The sequence below is a fragment of the Mustelus asterias genome, chromosome 7, assembly GCF_964213995.1.
Source record: "Mustelus asterias chromosome 7, sMusAst1.hap1.1, whole genome shotgun sequence".
NCBI classification, from domain to species: domain Eukaryota; kingdom Metazoa; phylum Chordata; class Chondrichthyes; order Carcharhiniformes; family Triakidae; genus Mustelus; species Mustelus asterias.
Genome location: NC_135807.1, coordinates 107,572,274 through 107,598,825, shown reverse-complemented (window position 1 = coordinate 107,598,825; position 26,552 = coordinate 107,572,274). Strand labels below are relative to the sequence as shown.

The 26,552-nt window shown below is 42.7% G+C and overlaps 1 protein-coding gene across 12 annotated transcripts in view; it reads left to right on the top strand.

The window, feature by feature from the left end:
• The window catches only part of oxr1a (oxidation resistance 1a), an 894,274-nt gene that overhangs the window by 799,443 nt on the left and 68,279 nt on the right, over window positions 1–26,552 (top strand). The window lies entirely within an intron of this gene.

Genomic DNA, 26,552 nt, shown 5'->3' with positions numbered 1-26,552 from the left:
TATTACATTGTAGCAACTATTTCTGAGCTGAAATTCTACAGAGCACACGATATAGATGACTATCCATTAGGTGAGCTCAGAAAGTAGGATAGCTTTGCAAAGGCATAATCTGACAAAATAAGAATGTAATATTAGGAGGGACGATCAAAAAAATCAGTCAAAAAGATGGGTTTTAAGGAGGTCCTTTCAAAAAGAAAAGGGGTGGAGCAGCTAAAAGGCATTCCAGGCTTGAGGCCGAACTGGCTGAAGGCATGACTGCCAATTGTGGAATGTGGGAGGCTGAGAAGAGTTGTTGATCTAGAGGAAGCTACAGAGAATTGTAGCTTTTGAAGGGTAAAAATTTGAAGGGTAGGGGGTTTTAGTTAAGTCGGGCAGCATGGTCGGTGCAGGCTTGGAGGGCCAAAGGGCCTGTTCCTGTGCTGTAATTTTCTTTGTTCTTTGAAGAAATGAAGGGACAAGGACTTGCCTGAGAGAGTGTTTTAAATTGGAAATGTTGGGAACTAGGAACCAGTGCTTTCCTTCCCTATTAAAATACCATTTGAGCATATTCCAGAGAGTTTTCCTTCTTTCTGGCGTTCTTATCAAATTATTCACCACAGTCAATTTCCTTCAGTTTGATAAGGCCCACTAAACCTTGCTTTTAAAGGTTCACCTACCACTGGTAGTAATACTAAGACTTCATCCCCACCAGCAAAACTACAAATTTTTGATTTCTTATTGCTTCCTGTTTCATCACTGTGCCACTTTTAAATGTTGTCGAGCCAACTCACCTGCTCAATTCAATATTTCCCTCATATTTGACACAGAGCCCAATAATGTAGTCTCAGAATACTGACTCACCTATTTCTCTTCAATCAATTTAAGTGTTCCTCATGACCAAAAATCAATTCAAATGGACTGAACTTCGTTGATTCATTGGGTGCATCCCTAAGTGCAAAAAGTACAAATGGAATTCCTTTATCCCAATCCTCCGGATAATCTTGACAATAAGCCCCCAACATTGTCTTTAAAGTTTGATGCCACCGCTCTAACTCTCCATGTGATTCTGCATGGTATGCGGTTGATTTAAATTGTTTTACTCCTAAGCTATCCATAGCCACCTCAAATAACTTTGATGTAAAATTTGATCCCTGGTCTGATTGTATTTCTGTGGGAAGTCCATATCTAGTAAAAAAAATTAAGTAACTCTGTTACAATCCTTTTAACTGTAATATTGTGTGATGGAATGGCCTTTGGAAATCTAGTAGACGCATCCATTATGGTCAATAGATATTGATTCCCACTTTTCATTTTAGGGAGGGATCCTAATTAAAGACCCTTGTAAAAGGTTCCTAAAATGCTGGAGTGAGTATTATCGCTGCTTGAGGTTTCCCTATTACCTGATATGTGACATGTCTGGCAAAATTCAACCACATCTTTATGCAGTCCAGGACAATAAAATATTTTTGTATTTGAGCTTGAGCTTTCTTCGCTCCTAAATGACCTCCCACTGGTACCTCGTGCCACCTGCAACACCACCTTTCTATAACCCACCCAATACCACTTAATGAACCTCTGTCCATTTTTCATCTGCCTGAATATGTAAAGGTCTCAATTTCCTCATTTAGACATTATTTGTAAGGTAACATTTCGATATACACTCAGATTCTTTTTCCGTGTACGCTTTCTGATACAACTGCTTTATCTCTATATTTTTCTGTTGTAATTCTGCCAACGTTTCTGAACTAAAATATCCACTTTAATTTTGTTCTTTTCCAACTATCTGATCAAAAATGATTTCTGATAATTGAACTGCAACTTCTTTATCTTCACTTGTTGATTTCTCCGCTTGTCTTAACCTGTGGCTTTGTAACCTTGTTACCACACAATTGGGAAAATTCCCAGGATATATATCCTTCAACTTGGAATACCGTGTACAGTAAGGCCAGACTTGAAATACTGTGTACAGTTCTGGTCACCCTATTTTAGAAAGGATATTATTAAACCAGAAAGAGTGCAGAAAAGATTTACTAGGATGTTACCGGGACTTGATGGTTTGAGTTATAAGGAGAGGCTGGATAGATTGGGACTTTTCTCTCTGGAGAGTAGGAGGCTGAGGGGTGATCTTATAGAGGTCTATAAAATAATGAGGGGTAAAGATCAGCGAGATAGTCAGTATCTTTTCCCAAATGTAGGAGAGTCTAAAACCAGAGGGCATAGGTTTAAGGTGAGAGGAGAGAGATACAAAAAGGTCCAGAGGGGCAATTTTTTCACAGAGGGTGGTGAGTGTCTGGAACAAGCTGCCAGAGGTAGTAGTAGAGGCAGGTACAATTTTGTCTTTTAAAAAGCATTTAGATAGTTACACGGATAAGATGGGTATAGAGGGATATGGGCCAAATGCGGGCAATTGGGATTAGTTTAGGGGTTTAAAAAAAAAAAGGGTGACCTGGACAAGTTGGGCCGAAGGGCCTGTTTCCATGCTGTAAACCTCTATGACTCTAAGGGCCTGTTTCCCATGATCTATGACTCTAACTCAGTTGTTTCATTTTCCACTGGCTTTTCAATCATGGTAGGCATCATTCTCACCTGTGATCCAGCTATATTGTTACCCAAAATAAACTGTATTCCTGGATACGATAATTTTTCTGTTACTCCTGCTACCACTTACCACATTTCACTGGACTCTTCAACGTTATCCTGTACAGTGTGACACTACTCTTCTCACCCTAAATTCCACATATTATCACTTTTTCTGGCAATACTCCTTCCAAATTACATAACTCCTCATCTCTCATCATCAAAGATTGACTCGACCCCATATCTTTTAAAATTTTATTTTCTTTACCTGATGGTACACGCGAGTAAATTTTACCCACATGAGTAAATTATTTAAAGAGATCTGGCATTTTCCTATCAATCAACCCCTGACCAGACTGTACCTCTTTTGTACCTCTTTAGCTTCAACTGGGGTTTCCTTTACCACTTTACGTACATCTGTCTTCCCGGTGCTTTTCTTAAACTACCAGCACTGCAACTTTGTGTGTCCTACTTGATCACGGTGAAAACATTTGAGGCTTTTCATTTCTCTTCCACCTCTCATGTATTTCCTTTTTAACCTGAGGTACACTGTCTTTATTCTCTCCCACAAAGCCTCCTTTACCGCCTAAGGATTACTCTCTCCCCCAGTTCCGATTCCTCTGATGTCGGAAACCAAACTTTGATTTATGAACTGATTCATAGTCATCTGCCATTTGTGCTGCTAACCTTGCAGTTTTAACCTCCTGCTCTTCCACATGTGTTCTCACTATGTCAGGAAGTGAATTTTTAAACTCCTCCCAAGTAACCAATCGTTTCTCCATGAGCATCATATGTTTGGCCTATTTTAAAGGCCCTTATCCACCTATCAAAATTACTTTGTTTGATCCTTTCAAATTCTATGTACGTTTGACCAGGTTCTTGGACTTCTAAACTGTTGTCTGTAAGCCTCTAGCACAAGTTCATATGCACTTAAAATGGCTTTTTTCACCTCTTCATAATCTCCAGATACTTCCTCTGATAGTGATGCAAGCACCTTACTAGCTTTATCTGTCAACTTTGTTTGAACCAATAATACCCATGTGGTCTGTGGCCATTTAATTTGTTTAGCTACTTCCTTGGCAATGTTTGGACATATTTAAACAGATCCCCACCAGACTCTATGTGGTCCATATCCCTCTATTCACTGCCTATTCATGTATGTGTCAAGATGCCTCTTAAACGTTGCTATTTTATCTGCTTCTACCACCTCCTCTAGCAGTGTATTTCAGGCACTTAGCACCCTCTGTGTAAAAAAAACTTGCCTCTCACATCTCCTTTAATGTTCCTCCCTTTTACCTGAAACCTATGTCCCCTAGTAATTGATATTTCTACCCTGAGAAAAAGACTCTGACAATCCATTCTATCCACGCCTCTCATAATTTTGAAAACTTGTATTGTGTAAATGTTGGGGCAATAAGTTCAGGGTATTCCTGGATGTCTAGGATAATTCAGGACTGGATGAGGAAGAACAGAAAGGCCTTTAACAAATCCAAAGAGAACAATTCAGTTGCGGCCCTAGAGGAATATAGAAAGTGCAAAAAGGAACTTAAGAAAGCAATTGGAAAAGCAAAAGGGGTATGAAAAAGGACTTGCGAACAGGATTAGGAAAAATCCTAAGATATTTTATAAATACATTCAAGAGAAGAGATTAACGAGGGAAAGAGTAGGACCCATTGGGGGCCAAGGGGGCAATCTGTGTGAAGCCACAGGATATTGAAAGAGTGTTAAATGAATACTTCTCTTTGGTTTCCACTCTGGAAAAGAAGAATGCAGGTACAGAATTCAGGAAAAGGGACTGTGAGGAGCTTGCAGAATTTGACAGAGGAAATGAGGTGTATTGGGTGCTCTGATGGGCTTGAAAACAGACAAATCCCCTTGCCTGGATGAATTGCATTCCAGGCTACTGTAGAAGGGAGACAGGAAATTACAGGGACTCTGTCACAAATTTTTAATCCTCTCTGGCCACAGCGGAAGTATAACAACTTGTTGTTAAACTTCTTACTGTGTTTACCCCAGTCCAACGCCGGCATCTCCACATCATCACAGCGGAAGTGCCAGAGGCCTGGAGGACAACTAATTTGGTTCCACTTTTCAAGAAGGGTGATAGAAATGAACCAGGAAATTACAGATTGGTGAGTCTCACATGAGTGGTGGGGAAAATTCTGAAGGAGAGAATTAATATCCATTTGGAAAGACATTGGTTAATTAGGGATAGTCAGCATAGCTTTGTCAGAGGGAGATCATGCCTAACAAATTTGTTAGAATTTTTTGAAAATGTCATCTAGTGTGTAGATGACAGAAGTTCAGTTGATGTAGTTTATATAGATTTTAGCAAAGATTTTGACAAGGTCCTACATGAAAGACTGATTGATTGAGAAGGTTAAAGCACATGGAATTCAGGGAAACCTGGTGAGATGGATCAGAAACTGGCTTAGTAATAGGACACAAAGGATAGTGGTAGAAGGCTATTCGAGTAACTGGAGGTCAGTGTCCAGTGGTGTGCCACAGTGATCAGTACTGGGACTCATATTGTTTGTTATATACATAAATTATACAGGTGAAACTGTGGGGGAAATGTGAAGCAAGTTTGCAGTCCACATCAAGATTGGTAGGATGGTTAATAGTGAAGAAGATTGTTGTAGGTTACAAGAAGATATAGAGGGTTGGTCAGAGGGCAAAGATGGTATTTAACCCTGCTAAGTGTGAGGCGATACACTTTAGAAGAAGAAATAAGATGAATGGATTGTTTAATGAATGGACGGACACTGGGTAGCTCAGAGGAACAGAGGGATCTTGGAGTAATTATTCACTGACCCCTGAAAGTGGGAGAGCATGTGAATAGGATAGTTAAGAAGGCATATGGGACACTTGTTTTCATCAGTCGTGGTATAGTGTATAAGAGCAACGAGATAATGTTGGAGCTGTACAGACCATTGGTTAGACCGCAGCTGGAGCACTGTGTGCAGTTCTGGTCACCTTACTACAGGAAGGATGTGATAGCACTAGAGGGGGTCCAGAGGAGGTTTCCCAGGATCTTGCCTGGGATGCAGTATTTTAGTTATAAGGAGAGACTGGATAAGATTGGATTGTTTTCTTTACAGCAGACCAGGCAACATCCTGGGGACATGATTGAGATGTACAAGATTTATGAGGGGTATGGACAGGGTAAGCAGGGAGCAGCTGTTCCCCTTGGTTGAGAGGTCAATCATAAGGGGACATAGTTTTAGGGTAAGGGGCAAGAGATTCAGAGGGGATTTGTGAAAAAACCTTTTCACTCAGAGAGTGATGGGAATCTGGAATGCCCTACCTGAGAAGGAAGCGGTACCCGAGAAGGAAGCGGAGGCCCAAAATCTGACAACCTTTTAAAAAAAAATTTGGATGAGCACTATTCAAGGATATGAGACAAGTGCAAGAAAATGAGATTAGCATGCCTTTAGTGCTATTTATTGTTGGTGCAGACTCAATGGACCAAAGGCCTTTCTTGTGCTGGATGACTCTATAACTTCATCAGGTTGCCCCTCAGCCTCTGACTTTCAATAATAACAAAGTTTGTTCAATCTCTCCTCATAGCTCCAAACCAGGCAACATCCTGGTAAACTTTTCTGTACCCTCTCCAAACCCTTCACCTCCTTCTGGTGGCATGGCAACCTGAACTGTACGAAATATTCCAAATGTGGCCAAAGTAAAGTTCTATACAGCTGCAGCATGACTTGCCAGTTTTTATACTCTGTGCCCCAACCAATAAAGGCAAGCATGCCATACACCTACTTAACCACCCACTTGTGTTGCTACTTTTGGGAACTGTGGACCTGTCTGCCGAGATTTCTCTGTATGTTAATGCTTCTAAGAGTTCTGTCATTTGATGTATACTTTCCTCCTGCATTAGACCTTCCAAAATGCATCACCTTGCATTTGTCCAGATTAAATTCCATCTTCCATTTCTCCACCCAAGTCTCCAGCCTATCTACATCCTGTTGTTTCTTCTTGCAATCCTCCTCACTACCCACAGCTCTCCCAATCTTTGTGCCTCCTGCAGACTTACTAATCAGACCACCTACATTCTCTTCCAAATCATTTATTCATATATACAATGAGGGTCCCAGCACTGATCCCTGTGGAAGACCACTGATCACAGATCTTCAGTCAGAAAAACAGGATGTAGATAGGCTGGAGACTTGGGTGGAGAAATGGAAGATGGAATTTAATCTGGACAAATGCAAGGTGATGCATTCTACCGCTACTCTCTGTTTTCTATTACCAAGCTAGTTCTGTATCCATCTTACCAGCTCACCAATGTGACTTCACCTCCTGTATCAGCCTGCCTTGTCAAAGGCCTTGCTAAAGTCCACGTAGATAACTTTGTCACTTCCTCAAAAAACTGAATCAAGTTTGTGAGACACGTAGCTGAAGTTGGTAAAAATACCTCTGAGGCTAGTCTGAGTCAAAATAGAGTACGGCTTTATTCTCACAAGCTTGCGGGAGAACCTGACCCCTTGAAAGCGGAAGCCAAAGTTCTCCCTGAACAGAAGAAGCGTGGACCTTTATACATCAGGGTTCCCAATACAAGTCATGAAGCAAAGTCCAGTTAACAGTCCTTGACCATAAATTATAGTTCTTTTAACAGCTTCTGATACACTCTGGTTTATGGTTAGAGACTATCTGGTATCCTTGGGTCATAAAGCACAATTCTCCTGGTAGTTGTAGTCAAGATGCAACCTCTGGTCCCCCGCTCTTCCCGCGGCTTTTCCTTCGAAGTGACTGTGTGCGATTGCAGCTGTCCCAGTGGGAGTCCTCCTTCAAACGGCCATTCTCGCACTCTACCATTTGGTAGCTGCTTCCTTTGTCTAAATCATACACAAGCCGACGGGAAAAGTAATACTTACAACCCAACATCTACATTTAACTATCTGTTTTATCAGAATGATATGAACATGATGGGAACCATGAACAAATGGCTTATACTACTACCAGGAGCAATATAAACAAAGGGGAGACTAGCCATAAGGAAGGGTTATGTTTGTGATACATTCCAGGTACAAAGTTCAACCTTTTAGGTACAAAATACATTGAGTACAAAAAACATTAACCCTTTTCCTTCTTCATAGCCATGTTGCCTATCACTAATAATTTCATATTTTTCCAAGTGTGAATAAATTCTGTCACAAAGAATCTTCTCCAGTAATTTCCCCACCACTGACGTAAGGCTCACCGGCCTGTAATTTCCCAGATTATCCCTATTGCCCTTCTTTAACAAAGGAATAACATTGGCTATTCTCCAGTCCTCTGGGACCTTCCCTGTGACTAAAGAGGATACAAAGATTTCATACAAAGCCTCAGCAATTTCCTCCCTCGCCTCCCTCAGTATTCTGGGATAGGTCCCATCAGATCCCATCCCAGGGACTTGTCTAACACCAAACACCTACTCCTTTGTTAGACCTACATGCCCGAGAATATCAACACACCCCTCTCTAGGATCACCATCCACCATGTCCTTCTCCTTTGTGAATAATGATGCAAAGTATTCGTTAAGGACCTCACCCACTTTTTCTGGCTCCACACATAAATTCACTCCTTTGTCCTTGAGTGGACCTACCCTTTCCCGATCTACCCTCTTGCTCCCTATATACATATAAAATGCGTAAGGATTTTTCTTAAGCCTGTTTGTCAAGGACATTTCATGGCCCCTTTTAGCCCTCCCAACTCCTTGTTTAAGTTTTTTCCTGCTTTCTTTATATCCTTCAAGGGCTCTCTGTCTTCATGACCGTAAACCTTATGTATGCTTCCTTTTCCTTTTTGGCTAAGCTCACAATTTGTGTTGTCATCTAAGGTCCCCGAATCTTACCATACTTATCCTTCATTTTCACAGGAGCATGCTGGTCTTGAACTCTAATCAACTAGCCTTCAAAAGATTTCCACATGACAGATGTGGATTTAACCTCAAACAGCCGCTGCCAATCTACATTCTCCAGTTCCTGCCTAATATTGTCGTGGTTAGCCTTCCCCCAATTTAGTACTTTTCACCCAAGTACTACTCTTATCCTTATCCATAAGTAACTTAAAACTTAACGGAATCATGGTCACTGTTCCTGAAATGTTCCCCCAATGAAACTTCAATCACCTGGCCAAGCTCATTCCCCAACACCAAGTCCAGTATGTGGCCTTCCCCAGTTGGAGTATTTACATGTTGCCTCAAGAAACCCTCCCAGATGCACCTAACAAACTCTCACCCAACCGCCCCCAACCCCATCCAAGCCCCTGGCACTAAGGGAGTTCCAATCAAAGATAGGGTAAGTTAAAATCACCCACCACAACAACCCTGTCCTGTTGTTTTCACATTTTGCCATAAATTTGTCCACATATCTGTTCCTCTATCCACTACCCCTTACGTTAAATCTATGCCCCTTGGATAGTGACCTCTCTATGAAGGGAAAAAGTTGCTTTCTATCTACATCTCTCACAGTTTTTTAAACCTCAATCAGGTTGCCCCCCCCACCCCGTCAGCCTTCTTTGCTCAGAAAAACAACCCCAGCCTATCCAGCCTCTCTCCATAGCTGAAATTCTCCAACCTAGGCGACATCCTGTGTTATAATCCAGCTCAGAAACTCCAAGATATTTCTTGAATTCAGCCTAGAGTTTTGCAGTTTGAATTTGGCACTGGTAAACATAAGATGTTTCACTCCAGCCATGATTCAAGTGACCCATAGGGAGCTTTTATCAAACAAAGTTTATTTAAGAATGCCATTAACATATAATAAGACAATTAGTAATAAAATTCATAACTTTAAATAACTTTTCATAACTCAATAACTTTCACTAACTTTATCCGAGAAAAAAACAACCATGATATTGTTAAGTATGCTGCTCCAGCATAAGCACCCCTCCAAACATGCACCCCCATTCCAGGCTTAGCACAGAAAGTAATTATGCTCAGGTGAGAACAGATTTTGCAGCTTTCCAACCCCCGCTGTGGATTATTCCTTTGGATGTTGAGTTGAAAACACTGAGGCCTTCCAGCCTTGCAATACTATTTGCCTCTAGCTTCTAATTAGCCAGCAGAATTACCAATACCAGGGAGAGATACAAAAACACTGCATGGATGTATTAGCGAGAGGCAACATGGTTTTGTGAAGAGGAGGTCACGTCTCACTAACTTAGAAACATAGAAAAACTGCAGCACAAAACAGGCCCTTCGGCCCCACAAGTTGTGCCGAACATATCCCTACCTTTTAGGCCTACCTATAACCCTCCATCCTATTAAGTCCCATGTACTCATCCAGGAGTCTCTTAAAAGACCCTATTGAGTTTGCCTCCACCACCACTGACGGCAGCCGATTCCACTCGCCCACCACCCTCTGTGTGAAAAACTTCCCCCTAACATTTCCCCTGTACCTACCCCCCAGCACCTTAAACCTGTGTCCTCTCGTAGCAGCCATTTCCACCCTGGGAAAAAGCCTCTGAGAGTCCACCCGATCTATGCCTCTCAACATCTTATACACCTCTATTAGGTCTCCTCTCATCCTCCGATCGGTCATAGAAGACAGAGGGTAGCAAAGGAAGGGTGCATTTCTGAATGGAGGGCTGTGACAAGTGGCGTCCCTCAGGGATCAGTGCTGGGACCTTTGCTATTTAGAACATAGAAAAACTACAGCACAGACAGGCCCTTCGGCCCACAAGTTGCGCCGGTTGTGTCCCTACCTACCTAGGCTTATAAATAGACTTACCTATAACCCTCAATCCTATTAAGTCCCATGTACTCATCCAGAAGTCTGTTAAAAGACCCTATCGAGTTTGCCTCCACCACCACTGACGGCAGCCGATTCCACTCGCCCACCACCCTCTGAGTGAAAAACTTACCCCTGACATCTCCTCTGTACCTACTCCCCAGCACCTTAAACCTGTGTCCTCTCGTAGCAACCATTTCAGCCCTGGGAAAAAGCCTCCGAGAATCCACCTGATCTATACCTTTCAACATCTTGTAAACTTCTATCAGGTCACCTCTCATCCTTCGTCTCTCCAAGGAGAAAGACCGAGCTCCCTCAACCTATCCTCATAAGGCATGCCACCCAATCCAGGCAGCATCCTTGTAAATCTCCTCTGCACCCTTTCTGTAATGAGGCGACCAGAACTGGGCACAGTACTCCAGGTGGGGTCTGACAAGGGTCTTATAAAGCTGCATCATTATCCCCCGACTCCTAAACTCAATCCCTCGATTGATGAAGGCCAGCACACCATATGTCTTCTTAACCACCTCCTCCACCTGCGAGGCCGATTTTACAGTCCGATGGACCTGGACCCCAAAGTTCTTGTGATTCTCTACACCGCTAAGAGTCTTACCCCTGATATTATACTCCTTCATCCCATTTGATCTGCCAAAATGGACCACTACACATTTATCCGGGTTGAAGTCCATCTGCCACTTCTCCGCCCAGTCTTGTATCCTATCTATGTCACTCTGCAGCTTCTGACATCCCTCCAAACTTTCCACAACCCCACCAACCTTTGTGTCGTCGGCAAACTTGCCAACCCATCCCTCCACTTCCTTATCCAGGTCATTTATGAAGATGACAAACAGCAAGAGTCCCAGAACAGATCCCTGGGGCACACCACTGGTGACCAACCTCCATTCAGAAAAAGACCCATCTACAACCACTCTCTGCTACCATCTACAGACCACTTTCTGGATCCACAAATTTGTAATGCATACAAGTTTGTAATACATATAAATCATTTGTAGGAAAATATAACTGGTTTGATTAATAAGTTTGCTGACGACACAAAGGTTGGTGGATTTGCTGACAGCGATGAGGACTGCTAGAGGATACAGTAGGATATAGATCGGTTGGAGACTTGGGCAGAGAGAAGGCCGATAGAGTTTAATCCACAAATGTGAGGTAATGCATTTTGGAAGGTCTAATACAGATGGGAAATATACAGTAAATGGCAGAACCCTTAAGAGTATTGATAGGCAGAGGGATTTGGGTGTACAGGTACACAGATCACTGAAAGTGGCAAAGTGGAGAAGGTAGTCAAGACGGTATGCTTACCTTCATTGGCTGGGGCACTGAGTTTAAAAATTGACAAGTCATGTTGCAGCTTTATAGAACCTGAGTTAGGCCGCACTTGGAATATAGTGTTCAATTCTGGTCACCACACTACCAGTAGGATGTGGAGGCTTTGGAGAGGGTACCGAAAAGATTTACCAGGATGTTGCCTGGTCTGGAGGGCATTAGCTATGAGGAGAGGTTGGAGAAACTTGGTTTGTTCTCACTGGAATGACAGAGGTTGAGGGGCGACCTGATAGAAGTCTACAAGATTATGAGGAGCAGTCAGAAGCTTTTACCCAGGGTGGAAGAGTCAATTACTAGGGGGCATAGGTTTAAGGGGCAAGGTTTAAAGAAGATGTACGAGGCAAGTTTTTTACACAGGTGGTGGGTGCCTGGAACACGCTGCTGGGAAAGTAGTGGAAGCAGATACGATAATGACTTTTAAGGGGTGTCTTGATAAATACATGAATAGGATGGGAATAGAGTGATATGGTTCCCGGAAGGGTCAGGAGTTTTAGTTCAGTCGGGCAGCATGGCCGGTGCAGGCTTGGAGGGCCGAAGGCCCTGTTCCTGTGTTGCAATTTTCTTTGTTCTTTGTATCCAGCCTGCAGTTCAAACAGCTTCCAAGTAGCTGGCAGTAAGCAGAATCTCCAATTGGTATTGGAGAGAGACGGAAACACTGTTTTCAGACTGGAATCCAAACCACTTCTAACAAACTAAAAGTAACTCTAGGATTTTCCCTGTGGGAAAGACTGTTCCACCTGACCTGTCGATCATTGTTCCCCCAACAATTCAAAAGGGATCATAAACTCTAGAATACTGCATGAGGGCAAATTATAAATAAACAAAAGACCCATTCTATGGCTCCATCAACATTAAAAGCACATCGGCTCGGACAACTCGGTGCCCCAATAAAAAAAAAAGGCCTGCTTATAACTGCAGAGGACATGCTTAGAATACATATCTTAAAGGCACAGTAGTGTCACACCTGACGAATCTGAATTGCACACAGTACTCGAGCTGAGGCCTAATTAGTGTTTTCTGCAGCTTCACCGTACCTTCCCATATTCTATGCCTCAGCTAATAAAGGCAAGTTTCCCATAAGCTTTCTTAACCACCCTTATCTACGTTCCTGCTGTCTTCAGGGATCTGTATACATTCACTCCAAGGTCCTTTGATACTTTGTATTTCCTAGCATCCTATCATTCCAGTTCTAGATTCTTCCACAAGAGGAAATATCTTCTCCATGTCCAACCTGTGAAGACCCCTCAGGATCTTCAAAGATTTAAATCCAGTCCCTCTTACTCTTCTAAACTCTAGTGGGTATATGCCTAACGTGTCCAACTCTGGCCCTTAAGACAACCCATCCATTACTGGTACTAGTCTAATAGACCTTCACTGAACTGCTTCTAATGAATTAACATCTTTCCTTAAGGAGACCAGTACTGTACGTAGTATGCTAGATGGTCTCACATCTGAAGCATGACTTTACTACTTTGTAATCAATTCCCTCACAGTAATTGAGGGAATCTATTCTATTTGCTGCTCCTGCATACCAGCCTTTTGTGATTCATGCACTTGGACACCCAGCTCTCTCTGAATCTCAGACCTCTGCAATCTTTCCCCAATTAGATAATAAGCTTCCTTTTTATTTTTCCTACCAAAATTTGCCAGAAATTCACAATTTTCTCACATTATTCTCCATTTGTTAGATCTTTGCACATTCACTTAGTTACCTTTGGAGCCTCCTGATGTCATCTTCGCAATTTACTTTCCTACCTATCTCTGTGCCATCAGCAAATTTAGCAAACATGCCTTCAGTCCTTTCATCCAAGTCATTAATATAAATTGCAAAAACTTGAGAATTGTGAATAGAGGGGCATAGGTTTGGCCATTGGGAATTAATGTGTCTAGAAGGGGAGATCGTTTTTCAGGAACTGACACAAAAAGTCGAAGGCTTTGAAAAGGGTTGGTGGTTGTGAGTGATGAGGATTGGAGATGATCTTTCTTTAATTGAGATGGTTTAAGGGAATTTTGTGGAGTTATAGGTAGGAGAGTAGGTAAGACGTTCACGAGGAGTCATAGGTTCAAGGTGAGGGGGGGGGGGGAAGTTTAACACGGATATCAGAAGGACGTATTTTACACGGTGGTGGGGGCCTGGAATGCGCTGCCGGACAAGGTGGTGGAGGCAGACACACTGGGAACGTTTAAGACTTATCTAGATAGCCACATGAACGGAGAGGGAATGGAGGGATACAAACAAATGGTTTAGTTTGGACCAGGGAGCGGCGCGGGCTTGGAGGGCCGAGGGGCCTGTTCCTGTGCTGTATTGTTCTTTGTTCTTGAGAGCTTATTTGGAAAGAGAGATTCGGAGAACACAGATTTTCAGCAAACCAGTTCATTAAAATCCCTTTAATGCCCAAAATACAGATTATCATAGGAAATTATCGGTGAGTCTCACTTTGGTGGTTGGGAAGCTATTGGAGAGGGATAGGATTTATGTGCATTTGGAAAAATATGGCCTGATTAGGGAAAGTCAACAACATGGCTTTGTGCGGGACAGGTTTGTCTCACGAACATGATTGATTTTGTTCGCCGAGGTAGCAAAGGTGATTATGAGGGAAGAGCATTGGATGTTGTCTACATAGATTTTTGTAAAGCTTTCAACAAGGTCCCTAATGGTTGGCTCATCCAGAAGATTAAGATGCATGGGATCCATGGTGACTTGGCTGCTTGGATTCAGAATTGCCTTGCCCATACGAGTCAGAGTAGTGTTGGAAGGATGTTTTTCTGGCTGAAGGTCCTTGACTCGTGGTGTTCCGCAGGGATTTGTACTGGGACCTCTGCTGTTTGTGATATATATTGTTGCGAAGTTGAGTAGAATGTTGTGAAGTTAGTGTTTGTAAAATTATTTTAAAATTGTAAAATGCTAAGAGGTATAAACTTTCATGGTTCTGTTTTTTAAAAAAATGTGTTTTTAAAAGAGATGCAGGTACAAAAATGCAGTACACAGAGAGCATTGATGAAACATTGTATTGCCACCCTAGGCAGTAGCGCTGCCAAGACAATAGGTTGTTTTTTAATTTTAACCATTCAGTTTAAACTAGGCATTTGAATAACAGCAGCCTATCAGATTTGAATTTGATGTTTTGATAACCTGTAAACCAATCCTATTGTGGAGATTTTGGTATGTTATCAGAGGTATAAAGACAGAAGCACTGACACAAACGGTAGGAGAATGCCTGCCACCTGCTGAGTAGCAGCTTGGTTCAGCTGAGAGAGACTTGCTGAATCTCTTATAGCTCCATTTGTGTCTTAAAAGAAAGCCTCATCTCAATCGCAAAGGTATCAACAAAAGATAATGAAGACAGAAGAAATGAGCAAAGAAGACAGAAGATTCTGAAAGACGACAACGCTGGTTGAAATTTTGAGAGTGACTAAGAATTCTATTTTTTTGTTAATAAGTGGGAATTGGATTTATCTAAACAGCATTCCATTAGAATTGTGTTCTATTCGGTTTGTTTAGTTAACCTGTTCACTGTTAGTTAGATAAATAAAGTGTTACTTGTTGCTTTTGCAGAGAGATTATTTTTCTCAGGTGATTATTTTTATTTAACCACTAAAAGTTGCTGAAGCGCAGATATTACCCCTTCTCACACACTTTAACAGATTATGAAGGGAAGTACTTCTCTTTGAGTGGTTGCACATTAGCTCTCCGAGAGGAGATCAACCTTCCCCTTCGTAACAATATAAATGATGTGTGTTATAGAGGTTTACAGCATGGAAACCGGCCCTTTGGCCCAACTTGTCCATGCCGCCCCTTTTTTTAAACCTCTCAGCTAGTCCCAATTGCCCGCGTTTGGCCCATATCCCTCTATACCCATTTTAGCTATAAAACTGTCTAAACGCTTTTTAAAAGACAAGATTGTATCAGCCTCTACTACTATCTCTGGCAACTTGTTCCAGACATTCACCACCCTCTGTGAAAAGATTGCCCCTCTGGACCTATTTGTATCTCTCCCCTCTCATCATAAACCTGTGCCCTCTTGTTTTAGACTCCCCTACCTTTGGGAAAATATATTGACCATCTAGCTGATTTATACCCCTCATTATTTTATAGACCTCTATAAGATCACCCCTAAGCCTCCTACGTGCCAAAGAAAAAAGTCCCAGTCTACCCAGCCTCTCCTCATAACTCAAACCATCAAGTCCTGGTAGCATCCTAGTAAATCTTTTCTGCACTCTTTCTAGTTCAATAATATCCTTTCTATAATAGGGTGACCAGAACTGTACACAGTATTCTAAGTGTGGCCTTACCAATGTCTTGTACAACTTCAAGACATCCCAACTCCTGTACTCTTATGTTCTGACCAATGAATAATTCAGGTCATAAACTCCAAAGTGTTTTATGAAGTCTGCCTGGATCATAAGTTTTGCAATTTAAATTTGGCTCGGGTGAGCATGAGATGCTTCATTTAAGATATGATTCAACTGACCCACTAGGGAGCTTTTATCAAAAAAAGTTTATTTAAGAATACAGTTAATAAGTATAGAAAGAAAATTAGCAATAACTTTTACCAATTACAAACAAGAAAAAAAAACATGATATTGTATGAACCTTAACAGCTAAATACCATTCCAACCAAACAAATCCCATAAACAAAACCCTCGCCACAGGTTTAGCACAGAAAATGTGAATGCTCACGTATTGCTGGAACTTGGTCCTTTTGTTAGATGCTGCAGTTCTCTTGGGACATATACACACAAGCTTGAAGCCAGGACAGCTTCCCAAAACACCAGAGAGAGAGAATCTAGGTACTCGCTAGCAAAACCACGAACAGCAGACTTTTCACTCCAGGAATGCAAGAAGCCTTGCTTCCAGCTCGTCAGCCAAATTTCTAATACCAGGGAGAGAGGTAAAAATACTGCTTTTCAGTCTGATGTCCACACCCTTTCTAAATTTAGACAGCAGCTCGCAGCCAAACTGAAAGTGAAACCTTGAATTCACTGTGGAAAAATTACATGACCTGCCACCCAGTCTTACCCCTAACAATGCAGAGTCATAAAACGCAGTAAGTACCTGAGGCCCAGAATAAAAATAAACAAAACCCCATTTAAACCATTGAAGCAGCAATAAAAGGCCTTCTAACCAGACAGCTAGGAAACAATGAAACCAAAAGGCCTACATTCAACTGCAGAGAACATGATTAAAATCAAATACATTTCTTAAAGGTACTCTAGCATCACACATGGATGAAAACGTAGATGGGTTTGCAGACGACACAAAGATAGGTATAGTTGTGGATAGTGTACAGGGTTGTCAAAGGATACAGCAGGATATAGATCAGTTGCTGATATGGGTGGAGAAATAGCAGATGGAGTTTAATTCGGGCAAGTGTGAGCTGCTGGATTTTGGGAAATCAAATATTAAGGGTAAGTATACAGTTGATGGCAGGACCCTGAACAGCATTGATGCACAGAGGGATCTTGGGGTTCAAGTCCATAGCTCCCTGAAAGTGGCCACACAAGTAGATAGGGTGGTAAAGATGGCGTATGGCATGCTTGCCATTGGTCGGGGTATTGAGTACAAGAGTCAAGATGTGATGTTGCAGCTTTATAAAACTTTGATTAGACCGCATTTAAAGTATAGCATTCAATCTGGTCACCACCTACAGGAAGGTTGTGGAGACTTTGGAGTGGGTGCAGAAAAGGTTTACCAGGATGCTGCCTGGATTACGGGGCATGAGCTAGAAGGAGAGACTGGACAAACTAGGGTTGATTTCTTTGGAGCGGAAGAGACTGAGGGGAGACCTGATAGCAATCTAAAAAATTATGAGAGGCATAGATAGGCTTGCCAGTCAGAATCTTTTTCCCAAAGTTGAAATGTCTAATACTCGGGGTCATGCACTTAAGGTGAGAGGGAGAAAGTTCAAATATGTGAGGAGCAAGTTTTTTCACAAATAGTGGTAGGTGTCTGGAATGGTGGTGATGGAGGCAGATACGACGGGTGTTTAAGGGGCTTTTAGATGAGCACATGAATATGCAAGGAATAGGGGTATATGGACCAAGGGCAGGCAGAAGGGATTAGATTAATTTGGCGTCATGTTTGGCACAATATTGCGGACTAAAGGGCCTGTTCCTGTGTTGTACTTTTCTATTATCTATTATAATACACACATACAACTTAATCATACAAATATATGAATTCGGAGCAGAAATAGGCATTTGTCAAATCATCTCCACCTCCAGCTAAGATGATAGCGAATCTGATGCGGCTTCAGCTTCATGTTCTGCCTACTCCCAATACTCTCCATTAGTCAAGAATCTATCTACCTCTCCCTCAAATCTCTATACAGTGTTGACCCTGCCTCCACTGCTCTGCTGACTTTATATATAGCTTTCTTTAATTCAAAAAAGAGATTTTTTTTAAAATGACCTCTGAGAAATGTGGATCTTGAGCCTGTTGCCATTTGGTTCTTGAAAGTAGCCTTGGCAAAGAAACATAAATTTTCGAACAACTATTGATGGACAGATTGATAGCATGAGCCTCAGATGTTTTATTTCTTTGTCCACGAAAATTGTTAAATCTGCTATTTTGTGTACAAACCTGTTCATTTATAAATGTCATATTGCATTTTTTGTAAATGAAACTCCCCATTGGGTATGGTGACTTTTTTATTCGTTCATAGGATGTAATTATTATTGTATTATTTAAACTAATTCAAAGTCTTTCAAGCATTCCAGTTTAATGTGACAAACTAGGACATGAGACGACTCTTAATTCTCTTAACAATCTTCCTTTAATTAACACTTTTGGTACTAACTCAAACTTAGAACAGTTGCAACACTTTAATTCTTTTACTGAACTTTAACTCTTAACTGAACATAAATTCTGATTCTTTAACCGATAATAGATTATATCCAGTTAGAATGAAGTGGCCAAGTCTGTTCCCAACGTAGAATCTATCCTCATGGTCTCTGAAGATGGTCTCAGGATTGACCTTTAGAGCTATCGCCATAGACAAAGGGCTGCGTCCCTTTTATCTACAAATTGTTTCAACTTTTCCAGAAGGTTCTCTGACGCCTAGCGAATGGTGTAACTAGAAACCGATCACATTGCTCAAACAGCCCATTAAATTACTTGTAAACAACTCCCTTATGCTTGATTCAGATAGCATATAGCTCACACACAACTTGATGCCATCATGTCTAACTCAAAGTAAACAACTTCCCATATTTGGTCAGGAAGCTTCAGATCACAGTTCCCAGGTCAGGTCATGGCTCACTTTACAGCCTGCATCTGTTTTTAATTACATCTTGACCAAAAATCCCAGCATGCTTAACAAGCCACCATTGCCATTATTCTTGTTGAAATCATTGTTGTAGTCATTCTTTCTCCATCCACAGTTGGCAACTTATTACCCAACTGTAATTTCTAATGAGAAGGTGGTGATCAAAGAAAAGAACAAAGAAAATTATAGCACAGGATCAGCCCTTCGGCCTTCCAAGCCTGCACCGACCATGCTGTCTGATTTAACTAAAACCTCCTACCCTTCCAGGGACCATATCCCTCTATTCCCATCCTATTCATGTATTTGTCAAGATGCCCCTTAAAAGTCACTACCGTATCTGCTTCCACTACCTCCCCCGGCAATGAGTTCCAGGCGCCCACCACCCTTTGTGTAAAAAATTTCATACATCTCCTTTAAACCTTGTCCCTCGCACCTTGAATCTGTGCCCCTAGTAATTGACTCTTCCACCCTGTGAAAAAGCTTCTGACTATCCACTCTGTTCATGCCTCTCATAATCTTGTAGACTTCTATCAGGTCATCCCTCAACCTCCGTCGTTCCAGTGAGAACAAACCAAGTTTCTCCAACCTCTCCTCTTGGCTAATGCCCTCGATACCAGGCAACATCCTGTAAAAAAGGATAGGAAGGGTAGGATTCGAGAACCGTGGATAAACAGGGAAATTGAGGGACTGGTCAAAAAGAAAAGAAAGGCGTACGTTAGGTCCAGGCAGCTAAAAAAGGAGGGTGCTCTGGAGGAGTACAAAGAAAGTAGGAAAGAACTCAAACGAGGAATTAGAAGGGCAAAAAGGGGTCACGAAATGTCCTTGGCAGACAGGATTAAGGAGAATCCCAAGGCATTTTATTCATACATGAGGGACAAAAGGGTTGTCAGGGAAAAAATCGGACCTCTCAGGGACAAAAGTGGGGAATTATGCTTAGAGCTCAAAGAAATAGGGGAGATCCTAAATGAATACTTTGCGTCGGTATTCACAAAGGAGAGGGATGTGTTGACTGGGAATGTCTCGGAGGGGAGTGTTGAACCGTTAGAGAAAATCTCCATTACAAGGGAGGAAGTGTTAGGTTTTTTAGAGAATATAAAGACTGACAAATCCCCAGGGCCTGATGGAATCTTTCCAAGGCTGCTCAGGGAGACGAGAGATGAAATCGCTGGGCCTCTGACACAAATCTTTGTCTCGTCACTGGACACAGGTGAGGTCCCAGAGGATTGGAGGATAGCTAATGTGGTCCCGTTATTTAAGAAGGGTAGGAAGGATAACCCGGGTAATTATAGGCCGGTGAGCTTGACGTCCGTGGTAGGGAAGTTGTTGGAGAGGATTCTTAGAGATAGGATGTATGCGCATTTAGAAAGGAATAAACTCATTAACGATAGTCAGCATGGTTTTGTGAGAGGGAGGTCATGCCTCACTAACCTGGTGGAGTTTTTTGAAGAAGTGACTGGAATGGTTGACGAGGGAAGGGCCGTGGATGTCGTCTATATGGACTTTAGTAAAGCGTTTGACAAAGTACCTCATGGTAGGTTGGTGCAAAAGGTTGGATCTCATGGGATAAAGGGGGAGGTGGCTAGATGGGTGGAGAACTGTCTTGGTCACAGAAGACAGAGGGTGGTAGTGGAAGGGTCTTTTTCCGGCTGGATGCCTGTGACTAGTGGTGATCCGCAGGGCTCTGTATTGGGACCTCTGCTGTTTGTGATTTATATAAACTATCTGGAAGAAGGTGTAACTGGGGTGATCAGTAAGTTTGCAGACGACACGAAATTGGCTGGGCTTGCAGATAGTGAGGAACATTGTCAGAGGCTACAGATGGATATAGATAGGCTGGAAATTTGGGCAAAGAAATGGCAGATGGAGTTCAATCCAGATGAATGCGAAGTGATGCATTTTGGTAGAGCTAATGTAGTGGGGAGCTATACGATAAATGGCAGAACTATAAAGGGTGTGCAAGTCCACAGATCCTTGAAGGTGACGTCACAGGTGGAGAAGGTGGTGAATAAGGCATATGGCATGCTTGCCTTTATAGGACGGGGTACAGAGTATAAAAGTTGGGGTCTGATGTTGCAGATGTATAGAACGTTGGTTCGGCCGCATTTGGAATATTGCGTCCAGTTCTGGTCGCCACATTACCAGAAGGATGTGGAGGCTTTGGAGAGAGTGCAGAGGAGGTTTACCAGGATGTTGCCTGGTATGGAAGGGCTTAGTTATGAGGAGAGATTGGGTAAACTGGGGTTGTTCTCACTGGAAAGACGGAGGATGACGGGAGACCTAATAGAGATGTATAAAATTATGAAAGGCATAGATAAGGTGAACGATGGGAAGCTTTTTCCCAGGTCGGTGGTGACGTTCACGAGGGGTCATAGGTTCAAGGTGAGGGGGGGGAGGTTTAACACGGATATCAGAAGGACATATTTTACACAGGGTGGTGGGGGCCTGGAATGCGCTGCCAGGCAAGGTGGTGGAGGCGGACACACTGGGAACGTTTAAGACTTATCTAGATAGCCACATGAACGGAGTGGGAATGGAGGGATACAAAAGAATGGTCTAGTTTGGACCAGGGAGCGGCGCAGACTTGGAGGGCCGAAGGGCCTGTTCCTGTGCTGTTTTGTTGTTCCTGTGCTGTTTTGTTCTTTGTTAAATCTTTTCTTTACCCTCTCCAAAGCCTCCACATCCTTCTGGTAGCGTGGTGACCAGAATTGAACACGATATTCCTTGTGTGACCTAACTAAGGTTCTATAAAGCTGCAACATGACTTGCCAATTTTTAAACTCAGTGCCCCGGCCGATGAAGGCAAGCATGCCGTATGCCTTCTTGACTACCTTCTCAATCTGCATTGCCACTTTCAGTGACCTGTATACCTGTACATCCAGATCCCTTTGCCTATCAATGCTCTTAAGGGTTCTGCCATTTACTGTATATTTCCTATCTGTACTAGACCTTTCAAAATTCATTACCTCATATTTATCCGGATTAAACTCCATCTGCCATCTCACCCATAGAACCATAGAAAATTACAGCTCAGAAACAGGCCTTTTGGCCCTTCTTGTCTGTGCTGAACCATTTTTTGCCTAGTCCCACTGACCTGCACTTGGACCATATCCCTCCACACCCCTCTCATCCATGAACCCATCCAAGTTTTTCTTAAATGTTAAAAGCATTTACCACTTTATCCGGCAGCACATTCCACACTCCCACCACTCTCTGCGTGAAGAAGCCCCCCTTAATATTCCCTTTAAACTTTTCTCCTTTCACCCTTAACCCATGCCCTCTGGTTTTTTTCTCCTCTAGCCTCAGCAGAAAAAGCCTGCTTGCATTCACTCCATCTATACCCATCAAAATCTTATACACCTCTATCAAATCTCCCCTCAATCTTCTACGCTCCAGGGAACAAAGTCCCAACCTATTCAATCTCTCTCTATAACTCAGCTTCTCAAGTCCCGGCAACATCCTTGTGAACCTTCTCTGCACTCTTTCAACCTTATTTACATCCTTCCTGTAACTAGGTGACCAAAACTGTACACAATACTCCAACTTCGGCCTCACCAATGCCTTATATAACCCTACCATAACACTCCAACTTTTATACTCGATACTCCGATTTATAAAGGCCAATGTACCAAAGGCACTCTTTACGACCCTATCCACCTGTGACGTCACTTTTAGGGAATTCTGTACCTGTATTCCCAGATCCCTCTGTTCAACTGCACTCTTCAGAGTCCTACCATTTACCCTGTACGTTCTACTTTGGTTTGTCCTTCCAATGTGCAATATCTCTCACTTGTCTGCGTTAAATTCCATTTGCCATTTTTTAGCCCATTTTTCTAGTTGGTCCAAATCCCTCTGCAAGCTTTGAAAACCTTCCTCACTGTCCACTACACCTCCAATCTTTGTATCATCAGCAAACTTGCTGATCCAATTTACCACATTATCATCCAGATCATTGATATAGATGACAAACAACAATGGACCCAACACCGATCCCTGCGGCACACCACTAGTCACAGGCCTCCACTCAGAGAAGCAATCCTCCACAGCCACTCTCTGGCTTCTTCCATTGAGCCAGTGTCTAATCCAATTTACTACCCCCCCCATGTATACCTAGCGACTGAACCTTCCTAACTAACCTCCCATGAGGGACCTTGTCAAAGGCCTTGCTGAAATCCAGGTAGACAACATCCACCGCCTTCCCTTCATCCACTTTCCTGGTAACCTCCTCGAAAAACTCTAATAGATTGGTCAAACATGACCTACCACGCACAAAGCCATGCTGACTCTCCCTAATAAGTCCCTGTCTATCCAAATATTTGTAGATCCTATCCCGTATCACACCTTCCAATAACTTGCCCACCACCGACGTCAAACTTACTGGCCTATAAGTTCCCGGATTTCTTTTGGAACCTTTTTTAAACAACGGAACAACATGAGCCACTCTCCAATCATCCGGCACCTCCCCCGTGAATACTGACATTTTAAGTATGTCTGCCAGGGCCCCTGCAAGTTCAACACTAGCTTCCCTCAAGGTCCGTGGGAATACCCTGTCTGGTCCTGGGGATTTATCCACTCTGATTTGCCTCAAGACAGCAAGCACCTCCTCCCCTTTAATCTGTAAAGGTTCCATGACCTCCCTACCTGTTTGCCCTATTTCCGTAGACTCCATGCCCGTTTCCTCAGTAAATACGGATGCAAAAAAACCATTTAGCATCTTCCCCCATCTCTTTTGGTTCCATTCACAGTCTACCACTCTGGTCTTTAAGAGGACCAATTTTATCCCTCACTATCCTTTTGCTCCTAACATACCTATAGAAGCTCTTTGGAATTTCCTTCACTCTGTCTGCCAAAGCAACCTCATGCCTTCTTTTAGCCCTCCTGATTTCCCTCTTAAGTAGCTTCTTGCACTTTTTATACTCCTCGAGCATCTGATGTGTTCCTTGTCAACACATCTGATGTGTTCATACAACTCTCTCTTCCTCTTAATCAGTGTTACAATCTCCCTTGAGATCCAAGGTTCCTTATTCCTATTTACTTTGCCTTTAATCCTGACAGGAACATACAAACTCTGCACTCTCAAAATTTCTCCTTTGAAGGCCTCCTACTTTCCATTTACATCCTTACCAGAGAACAGCCTGTGCCAATCCACACTTCCCAGATCTCTTCTCATTTCATCAAATTTGGCCTTTTTCCAGTTCAGAACTTCAACCCGAGGACCAGATCTATCCTTATCCACGATCAGGTTGAAACTAATGGCATTATGATCACTGGATCCAAAGTGTTCCCTCACACTCACATCCATCACCTGCCCTAACTCATTTCCCAATAGGAGATCCAATATCACATCCTCTCTAGTTGGCACCTCTATATACTGATGTAGAAAATTCTCCTGAACACATTTTACAAACTCTACCCCGTCTAAACCTTTAACAGTATGCGAGTCCCAATCTATATGTGGAAAATTAAAATCCCCTACTATCACAACTTTATGTTTCTTGCAGTTGTCAGCTATCTCTCCGCTGATTTGCTCCTCCAATTCTCGCTGACTATTGGGTGGTCTATAATACAACCCCATTAATGTGGTCGTACCTTTCCTGTTTCTCAGCTCCACTCAGGCCCTCCTCTGTAGACAAGCTCCCTAATCTATCCTGCCTGAGTACCGCTGTAACATTTTCCCTGACCAACAATGCCACCCCCCCCCCCCCCCACCTTTTATCCCTCTGCCTCTATCCCGCCTGAAACATTGGAACCCTGGAACATTGAGCTGCCAGTCCTGCCCCCCTTGTAGCCAAGTTTCACTAATTGCTATAATGTCATATTTCCATGTGTCTATCCACGCCCTCAGCTCGTCTGCCTTCCCCACAATACTCCTGGCATTGAAATAGACACACCTCAAAAAATTATTTCCACCACACTCAACCCTTCCATTTGTGATTTTGCTTGAACTAACAAGTAACAACTAACAACAAGTAACAACTAACACCACACCCCAAGTCTCCAACAAATCTATATCCTGCTGTATCCTCTGATGGTCCTCGTTGCTATCTGCAAATCCACCAACTTTTGTGTCGTCCTCAAACTTACTAATCAAACCAAATCATTTATTTATATTTACATATATATTATATATATATATATATAGCAAACAGCAAAGGTCCCAGCACTGATCCCTGAGGAACGCCACTTGTCACAGCCCTCCATTCAAAAATGCACCCTTCCACTGTTATCCTCTGTCTTCTTTGACTGACCCAGTTTTGTATACACGTTGCCAGATCACCTCTGATCCCATGCGACTTCACCTTCTGCACCAGTCTGCCATAAGGGACCTTGTCAAAGGCCTTACTGAAGTCCATGTAGACAACGTCCACTGCCCTATCCTCATCAATGATCTTCGTCACTTCCTCCAAAAACTTGATCAAGTTAGTGAGACATGACTTCCCCTTCACAAAACCATGTTGCCTCTCACTAATACGTCCACTTATTTCCAAGAGGGAATAAATCCTGTCTCGAAGAATCCTCTCCAATAATTTCCCTACCACTGATGTAAGGCTCACCGGCCTGTAATTACCTGGATTATCCTTGCTACCCTCCTCAAACAAAGGAACAAAATTGGCAATTCTCCAATCCTGTGGGTCCTCCCCTGTAGTCAGTGAGGATATAAAGATTTGTCTCAAGGCCCCAGCAATTTCCTCCCTTGTCCCCCTCAGTATTCTGGGTATATCCCATCAGGCCCTAGGGACTTGTCTACCTTAATGTTTCTCAAGAACCCCAATACCTCCTCGTTTTTGATCTCAACATGACTCATCATCCACCAAGACTCCAGACTCATCATCTACCAAGCCCTTCTCTTTGATGAATACTGACGCCAAGTACTCACTCAATACCTCACCCATTTCCTCTGGCTCCACGCATAGAATCCTTCCCATGTCCTTGAGTGGACCAAACCTCTCCCTGGCTACCCTCTTGCTCTTTATGTATGTATAAAAAGCCTTGGGATTTTCCTTAATCCTGCTGGCCAATGCATTTTCGTGACCCCTTTTAGCCCTCCTTACTCCTTGTGACTTCTTTCGACTTTCCTTGAATTCCACACTTGCTTCGTGTGTTCCCAGCCTCCCAGCTTTGACAAATGCTTCCTTTTTCGCTTAGACTAGGCTCACAATATCTCTCATTATCCAAGGTTCCCAAAACTTGCCATACTTATCCTTCATCCTTACAGGAATGTGCCGGTCCTGAATCCCTATCTATTTACACTTGAAAGCCTCCCACATGCCAAATTGTTGATTTGCCCTCAAACATCTGTCCCCAATCTACATTCTTCAGTTCCTGCCTAATATTGTTGTCATTAGCCTTCCCTCAATTTAGCACCTTTAACTTGAGGACGACACTTATCTTTATCCATCAGTACTTTAAAGCTTCCTGAATTGTGACTACTGTAATCAGACTGATTTGTACCTTTGGAGCAGAAAATACCCAGTGTCTGACCTGCCATTGTTCTGGCTGGTCTTGTTGCCCCCCAACAAGATGCTGATGCTGATACATTTAGCGATGGTAATACCTTGAATGAATGCCATTGTCAAGCCTGGCACTTGTGTGGGTGTTACTTGTCACTTCGGCAAATCTGAACCTTGCCCAGGCCTGGCTGCAAGTTTCAAACCTCATGTCC